This window comes from Dipodomys spectabilis, unplaced genomic scaffold (genome assembly GCF_019054845.1).
Source record: "Dipodomys spectabilis isolate Male_0828 unplaced genomic scaffold, ASM1905484v1 ptg000199l, whole genome shotgun sequence".
Taxonomy (NCBI): domain Eukaryota; kingdom Metazoa; phylum Chordata; class Mammalia; order Rodentia; family Heteromyidae; genus Dipodomys; species Dipodomys spectabilis.
The window spans coordinates 3,921,055-3,930,621 of NW_024870876.1; positions in this window are offsets into that span (position 1 = coordinate 3,921,055).

Consider the following 9,567-nt stretch of genomic DNA (forward strand, 5'->3'; position numbering starts at 1 on the left):
CTCTTTGGACCTTCAGCTATGACAGATTGAATTCCATAGAACTTGATGATATGACATACCAAATGCACTGAGGCCAAATTGCTTCGAATTTGATAAAGTGAAAAATGAATTTAAACTTGAATTGAACTTAAACGAAGTCTTCATTCTCAATTTAGTTATAATTTACTTTTAAGAAGGACAGAAAGGCACAATGTCATAATCTAGATAATGACAGATACTAAACAGTTTGTACTCTGAAGGTCAACAAGCTATTTACCCTGATAGTTTCTCTACTTCAAGGGTCACTGTCAAGGCTTATTTTACATTTGTATTTGCAGGGGAAAATGTAAAAGTATCTGTTATTAAATTATTTTTAAGTATTTGAATTTTATTTGGATTTAAATTTTTTTATTGTGAAAATACCATACAGAGGGGTTACAATTACATGGGCAAGGTAATGAGTACATTTCTTATCAAGCTTTGTTGCCTCCTCCTTTGTTTCCTCTTCCCATGGATTTAAATTTTGTATCAATTAATGCCTAAGGTTTGACTTTTTGTGAATCATATAGCCTGTCCATACTGACAAATTTTAAATTTGGATGAGTAACATTTTAGTAAGAGATCTTTGGAATAAAAATTTTCTAAAGCTATAAAAGCTTGAGATTAAAAAAAAAGTCATTTCCTTATCTTTAGAAAGTAAACACGTGAGATTTAATCAGAATATTATTCTTTCAAAAGTAAATAGTAAAATTTTGATGAAAGAGTAAAAAGTCACTAATTATTAAATTATAGACTGGCTGATTTTTACAGACTTGGTAGCAATACCAATAACAAATAACAATTGGCCTTTTTTTGGTTAATATGGTAGATCCTCAAACGTGAACTCACCACACATGGTTCTGATGTGTACTAAACCACAGTGCCACACCACCACATATTTCAACATGACCCTGCAACCAGGCCAGTTTGCACATTTCCAGCTAAGATGTTGATGAACATCAAGAAAACAGAAGATCTACTCCTTGTCACCTTCCTCCCACTGACTAGTATTATCTAATTATGACTGAACAGAAAGGACTTTCTAACTAAAACACTGTCTTCATTTCCATTTATGTTATACTCATGAATGAAGTTTTGCTTGAGAAATAGTAAGTGATATCTGGAAGCTAAGTTTGAAGGTGAAGCAAATATTTTACATATAAGGATATATTTTACATTCAGTTTTACACATTTCTTATGTTTCACTTATAAAGAACACATCTACACACTTGCGTTCTAGTTATATGCATATTTTGCATTTTGGGGCATATTTTCATAAAGAAATACTACATCAAACCTAAATGGCTAGCATTGCATTCAAGAGTTTATGTATAGAAACAGGATACTGCTTAGTAATTGCACTGTTAGATTTCTACCTTCTACTTAGATTACTTCCAACCTTTCTACTAACAGTGGACTTACTCTCCATTGGCTTCAAGAAAGGAGGTAAGTTACCTGTTTAAGACAAGAACTGCAATTTCCATAGAAGTCTTTACAGTAGAAAGAGTGTGCAGTTGTCATAATTTTAAAGAACTTGACTTGAGGTGGTAGTGTCAATGAGTTATAGAATTAATGAAATCATCTGAAGTATTGGGGAATAAAATATATGAGAAATATAGTACTCCTAAGTAATGAGTTACCTTGTCAATCTATACACTATGTGCATATTTCAACATTTTTAGGCTTAATTAGTATATTTATGTTAGGTTTTTAAAAAGAGGTAGCCAAGTAAGAACAGCACCAGCACGCACGTGGTATTCAGGTAAGGGGTAGGTTTATTCAGTAGACCTGCTGGGACCAGGCAAGGTTGGCACTCCACATGGCTGGGAAAGAGAGAGAGCTGGGAAAGAGAGAGGAAAGAGAGAGAGAAAAGAGCTAGAAAAGAGCAGAGAGAGAGGTAGCTGAGTAAGAACAGCAGCACTCACGTGGTATTCAGGTAAGGGGTAGGTTTATTCAGTAGACCTGCTGGGACCAGGCAAGGTTGGCACTCCACGTGGCTGGGAAAGGCCTGGGAAAGACAGAGAAAAGATCTAGAAAAGAGCAGAGAGCAGAGAGAGCTAGAAAAGAGCAGCGAGAGAGCGTCTGGGCCTGCGCTAGGCCTTATGTAGGGTATGGGTGGAGAAAGGTGTGGCCACATCAAATTCAGATGTGACCTCAGCGGGTGCAGATGTGACCTCTTCCGGGTGTCCCAGTTGCCTAGGTAACGCAGGTACTGGGTGGAGACTTTGCCCACGGATTGGAAGAAGATCTTCACTACCCATACAATGGACAAGGGTCTCATATCTAAAATATACTTGGAACTCAAAAAATTAAATCCCCCAACAACAAATCCTCAAAGAAACAACTGCCCAATAAATAAGTGGGCCAAAGACTTAAAAAGAAACTTCTCTAAAGAGGAAAGAAGGAAGGCCAATAGACACATGAAGAAATGCTCAACCTCCCTAGCCATAAAAGAAATGCAAATCAAAACAACATGGAAATACCACCTCATCCCAGTTAGAATAGCTAGAATCAAGAACTCTAATAACAACAGATGCTAGAAGGGATGTGGACAGAAGGGAACTGTATTACATTGTTGGTGGGAGGGTAAACTTGTTCAACCATTTTGGAAAGTAGTATGGAGATTCCTCAAAAGACTCCACAATCCCACTTTTGGGCATTTACCCAAATGATCACAAACAAGACCACACTAAAGCTACCAGCACAACTATGTTTATTCCAGCATTATTTACCATAGCTCAGATATGGAACCAACCCAGATGCCCCTCAGTAGGTGAATAGATCAAGAAAATGTGGTATATATACACAATGGAATTCTATGCCTCCATCAGAAAGAATGACATTGCCCTATTTGTTAGGAAATGGAAAGAGTTGGAAAAAATTATGTTAAGTGAAGTAAGCCAGGCCCAAAGAAACATAGGTCCCGTGGTTTCCTTTATTTGCAATAACTATTATATGTCTGAGACAAGCAGAAAAGGACAGATAAGTTGATGATAGGTAAAATGAACCCCAAGATAAGTATTCAGATGTTTTAAACATATTTATAAGATATTTCTTTGTTGCTTTGTATGTCCCTCCCCCACAGTATAATCCCTGCTTTCACTGTATTTGATGTTGGTATAATTTGTGGAGAGGAAGGGAAAAAACAAATCATTTGAATAGGGATACAGGTGGACCCATTGCAACAATGAGATGTACAAGACGTTATGTCGAAAAACGAACTTTACAACTTTGGTGGGGGGAGGGGCGGTAGGGGGAGGAGATGGGAAAGGATCGGAAGGGGAAACAAAGGAGGAGGAACAATGCTTGATAAGAAATGTACTCATTATCTTTCCCATATAACTGTATACCCTCTGTAAGGTATTTTCACAGTAAAAACATAAAAAACAAAAAAAACAAATGTTAGCAAAAATCCCCCAAAAAAATAATATACTGAAAAAAAATAAACGTTTTGTGAAGTTTATTGTAATGTTAAAATTTTCTGGGAAGGATTTTGGTGTTAAATTTCAATTTTATTAAGAATAGGCTAATATAAATTAATCTCAGCCTGACCTCTCTTCCTTTCAATTCCCAGATTAGACTTTAACTTGGATTGGTTACAGATGGATGTCAGAAAAAGGAGTCATACTATAAATTCCATTGAATGTGGACATTATAGTCACAGTTCAGATGGTCTTTTGGCTCTTTTGTCAGAACCTTTCTGATCTTTTAAAATGTTTTTTAAAATACAATATGTTAAGAACATTTAACATGAGACCTACCCTGTTCACATATTTTAAAGTGGAGAATACATTGTTGACCCTAGGGGGAATGTTGAACAGAAAATCTCTAGAGTTTACTCATCTTACTAAAGTGAATAATCCATTGATCATTAACTCTATAATTAATTACAATTATAATTAATAACATATATCAATATATTAAGTAATATGATATATGATATATAATGTTAATATAGCATATAATTAACATATTGTAATTATGAATTACAATTAACAACAATTATCTTATATAATTAATTATATAACTATTATTAACAACTTTATTAATCCATTGATAATTTTCTATTTCTCTGCCCTCTCAAGTTACTGCCATTCTACTCCTTCATCCTCTGAGATTTAATGCAATATTTGCTGTATATGACTAACTTATTTCAGTTAGCATATGTCCTCAAGGATCACTCATACATATCAGAAATTTCTTCCTTTAAGACTGAATATTATTTCATTTTATATATAATCCGGTTTCCTTTATCCATTTGTTTGTTGATGGACAAGTTAGGTTAGGTTGTTCCCACCTCTTAGCTGTTTTGAATAATGCTGGGTTTAGAGCGGCCCAGTCTTACTATATAGGTATCAGCCCCTAAATACTATGAGTTCTCAAAGAAGGAGAGGTCACCAGAATGCAGTTTACTGAGGAACTTGCTGACAAAAGTCTAGTCCTTGGTGACAGCAGGCTGGAAGTGCAGTCTTGGGAAGGGTAGTCATCACAGTTTGAATTAGGAAGTAGAGTACACTATGAGACATCAAAAGTAGCTTATCCTTGGTTTATTTTAAACTAATATAAAAGAACCTAGCTCATTCCTGGAGCTAGGGTCTTTTAGAGTTATTATACACTCTTGGATTTCATGTTTGTTTTTGTTTTTTTTGGTCATGGGACTTGAACTCTGGGCCTAGGCGCTGTCCCTCAACTCTTTAGCTCAAGGCGAGTGCTCTACCACTTGAGCCACAGTACCACTTCTGGTTTTCTGGTGGTTAATTGGAGGTAAGAGTCTCACAGACTTTTCTTCCCAGGCTGGCTTTGAACTACAATCCTCAGATCTCAGTCTCCTGAGTAGGATTACAGGCATAAGCCACCAGTGCCCAGCTAGCATTTCATGAATTCTTACAAGGTACTTTTACTTTTTTGGTAAAACAATATATTAATAAACAATAAATAGATGCTACTCTGTTCTTGGGCATTATGGTAGGCTACCTGAATATTGAAGTAGATCCATCCTTCAAGTGCTTGGTCTACTTGAAATTCAAGAGCTGGGCTGGGAAGGTGGCTCAGTGGTAGAGCGCTTGCCTTGTATGCCTAAGGCCCTGGGTTCAATTCCTCAGCACCACATAAGCAAAAAGAAGTCGGAAGTGGCCCTGTGGCTCAAGTGGTAGAGCGCTAGTCTTGAGCTGAAGAGCTGAGGGACAGCGCCCAGGCCCAGAGTTCAGGCCCCACGACCGGACCTTCCCCCCCCCCCAAAAAAAAAAGAAAGAAAGAAAAAGAAATTCAAGAGCTGTTGAGTAACAACAGATCTGTCCATCTTCAGTCAATACTCAATACATTCCAGATGCTCCTGGGCTTCAATGGGGTTAGCTCCATATAAATCCATCTTAAGGTAAAAATGTGGTAACTTAGAATGCATCAAAATTACCTAGTCACAGAAGATCGTGGCTTAAAGAAACAGTACATTTAAATGTTAGTTGTTTCCCTCATGGAAGCTAAGATGACTAGGAGCTGCAGCTGCTACCACTGTTGGCATTAGAGGATTAGCTTATGTATTACTAGCCTGGGAAAAGATTTAAATTCAAAGGACAGCTTCTGCTGAATCCATATTGTTTTCTGACACTTACACAAAATTGTTTATTCAAACCAGCTTAAATTGTTGCAATCTATACTTGAAATCTTAGGAGCTATGTGAATATGGGAAGACTTAGGAAGATGACTTGATGGCTGTTTAAATTAACAGATCATTCTTGGAAATGGAGAGAAGAGACTCACAAGAAGAAAACTTGCAGACTAGAATGAAGAAATAACAATATCACCAAATTTCTATATGGAGGTGATATGTAATCGTTATGCTTATTTTCCTGCTCTATTTCCTTTGAATTTCATTCTAGTCTTACATGTCTATCCCTAGATGAATTAGATGATGAGATAAAAGGTATGAATGAGACAGCCACAGAGAAAATCCCTGAGAGTACATCTAAGGTCAGCTCAGGGTTTGGCAGACAGAGGATTTTTCTGAGGTTGCCAGAGTCTGACAGCCATGTGTTACCTCCATATTCCCAGATGAAATGTGTTGATGCAAGTACCCCAGTTAACTTTTATACAAAGCAAAGAAAATGTTTAACACTTGTCTTAAATGCAGGTTGCATAGTAATTACTCTATTACTCTGCCATTTTTTGATTGCTTAATAATAGATATATACTTTCCTACTTGATTAAAAATCTCTCAGGTACATAGAACTTTTGTACACAGCTCCTCAGGACTCTGTTGAATCCATGATTCTTTCCCAAGGGAAGGCTGGCTGGGTATGTTTTAATTTTTTTTTTAACTTACAACTGAGTTGAAGAGACTCAGGAGCTACTTCAAATTTATTTATTCTTTCAGTTTTCCAGATTCCACCTTAATGAAGTTTCTTGTCCTGTTAATCAGCCCCTGCTGTTTCTGTTGCTGATACTGCATATTCCTGGATGATTCCAGGCTGAGACTCTAATCTTCCTCTTCATCACATTCCTAATACTGCTGTTGTCATCTGCTTACTCTCTTAAGACTCTAGCCTTTCACTGGTCCAGCCTTCTCACCTCCAGTGATCTTTTTCTTTGATCTTAGGGAGTATCCTCATTGTCACATATGTGACATCATCACCAATGACTGAACTCTCTCAAGACTACATTTTGTGCCTCCACATTTTTGTGATCACTATTTCCTCTAATAAAAGGTAGTTAAGCCACAGCTTCCCACACACTCCATTGAAAGCACCCAGCTTTCTCCCTCACCTTCATTTGCACCGAAGACCACCATTGCCAACTGTACTTCTGTCCCTGACACTCCACCCATGCACAATAACACACTGTGAGAGTTCCGTCTGTCATCCAACTCTCTGTTTCCATGCATCTCATTTTTCTCTTCATTGCACACCATTTTATCTCTTCCAGTCTGAAAGCTGTACTTCCATGCTCTCAAATCACCAGTTCAATGGCGTTTTCTGTCCTCAACTTATTAACTCTTGTTGATACTTGATACAGTTGACCACATATTCTTTCTTAATAGTCTTTCCTCTGAGCTTCTGTGGTATTACCCATCATCACCATGCTGGTTTCTATCTTTGCTTGTCCCCATATTATCAAGTTGTATAGTGTAGTCCTTGGATTTCTACTCCTTTTTCAGCCTTAAGTCCCCATATAATCTTATCTAGTCCCTCTGGCTTTAAATGTTTCCTATATGTTTATGTATTTTAATTTGATTTAATCACTAAAGCACATATTATTATTAGTGGGTGTGTGAACTTTAACATGTCCAGAGGAAAGCTTTTTTATGGTATTGTATATATGTTTATCTAAATTAGGGAAGGGAAGGGGAACAACAGCAGAGTGAGACAAAGGACAAGGGGGGAACCAATGCAACAGCGACACTCACAAGACAACATGTTAGAAATGAACTGTACAACTTGGAAGTAGTGGGGAAGGGGAAGGAAAGTAGGAGAAAAATGAGGGAAGGGGTACCAAGTTTGACAAGAAATGTATTTATTACCTTACTTATGTAACTGTAACCCTTCTGTATATCACCTGACAAGAAAAAGAAAAAGAAAGGAAAGAAAACTTTTTACTCCTCTGAGTCTACCAAGTCTTATTCCTTTCAGTGTTGTTGGAACTAGAATACAGTGCCGCATAAGAATTAATTCTTATATCACCTATAATAAATCCTGTACTTATTTTTCTGAACTATTCCCTGAATCTGGCCATTGTTTCTCCATCTCCACAGCAGAGCTGGAAAAGCATAAGCTAACTATAGATGCTTGTGTTGGTTCAATAGCATTTAATTTGTCTTCTTTACCTCCAGTCCCTATTATTTCTTCGTACAGTAAACAGAATCATGAAAATACAAGTTAGGCCTTGTCTGCCCTCTTGCTGGAACCTTCTAGTAACTTCAGTTGCATTCACAGTATCTCTGAAAGCCAACGAGGACATAATAGGGAAGGTCAAGAATGTATTTAGAATAAAATAAGGATGTTTATCCTTTATCCTTATGTCAACCACTCTCTCTTCCCTTCCTCCCCCCCTCTCATGCTTTCTGCTATACTCCAATTATTTTTCATCATTGGAAACACTTCAGATTGATATCTCAATCATCGATGAAGGACTAAGTCCAAAAGTCCTAGAGCAATGTTCTTACTACTCAAGAGAACTAGTTTTCATCAGCATACATGTGAAATAGGTGATTGAAGTGATTGAAGTAGTTTGTGCATGAACCCATCAATGAGAAGCTATTTCTGTGGTTTTAAAGGAAAATATTCCATTAAAAGTTAATTATCATCCAGGCTCCAGTGGCTTATGCCTGTAATCTTAGCTATTCAGGAGACTGAGATCTGAGGACTGAACTTTGAAGCTAGGCCAGTCAAAAAAGTCTGGGGGACTTTTATCTCCAATAAACTACTCCCCCAACAAAAGCTGGCAGTGGGGCTGTGGCTCAAATAGTAAATCACTAGTCTTTAGCACAAAAGCTCAGGGACAACGCTCAGACCCTGAGTTCAAGCCTGAAGACCAGCACAGAAAAGGAAAGAAAGAGAGAGGGGAGGGGGAAGGAAGGAGGGGAACGAGGGGAAGGAAGGAAGGAAGGAAGGAAGGAAGGAAGGAAGGATATGTGATCATTCTGAGGAGATAAGACTGTACATATTTTGACTTGTCCATGGTCTCTGGCTTGGGTAGAATTTCTCCAACGCTTTTGGAAGCCTGCAGTGGCAATTGAGAACTGCATGTGTGAGGGGTCTCTCCCTATGCTAAGCCCTGAAAGACAGTGTTTTATAACTTCAGCAGTTCATACCTTATCTGTTTGAAATCCATTTAAACATTACATATGTGAGAAGGAGGAGGGAAAAGGACTCAATTGTAGAGCCTAGAAATTGCTTTTACAATCTTCAACATTATTATTGTTACTCTTTCTAATTTACATTTCTTACACTGTCCATTTGTTTGCTTCGGTTACAGAATCTAAAATTAAGGTAAAAAGCATGATTTGATTTTATATGTTGGTTTACTATCAAAATTTGACACTAATTTTCTTTAATATGTAACTGTTTAAAAAATTATCATTGATTTTTTTATTGTGAAAATATCGTACAGAGGGGTTACAATTACACGAGCAAGGTAATGAGTACATTACTTTTGTTATTGGTCATGGGGCTTGAACTCTGGGGTGGGCGCTGTCCCTCAGTTCTTCAGCTCAAGGCGAGTACTCTACCACTTGAGCCACAGCGCCACTTCCAGTTTTCTAGTGGTTTGTTGGAGATAAGAGTCTCACAGACTTTCCTGCCCGTGATCCTCAGATCTCAGCCTCCTGAGTAGCTAGGATTACAGGCGTGAGCCACTGGCACCTGGCTATGAGTACATTTCTTTCTTTTTTTTTATTATTGTGAAAATACCATATAGAGGGGTTACAATTACATGGGCAAGATAGTGAGTACATTTCTTATCAAGCATTGTTGCCTTCTCCTTTGTTTCCCCATACCATCCCTTCCCTTCTCTACCCCCCTAACTACATACCTCCCCTACCACCACCCCTCACCCTGC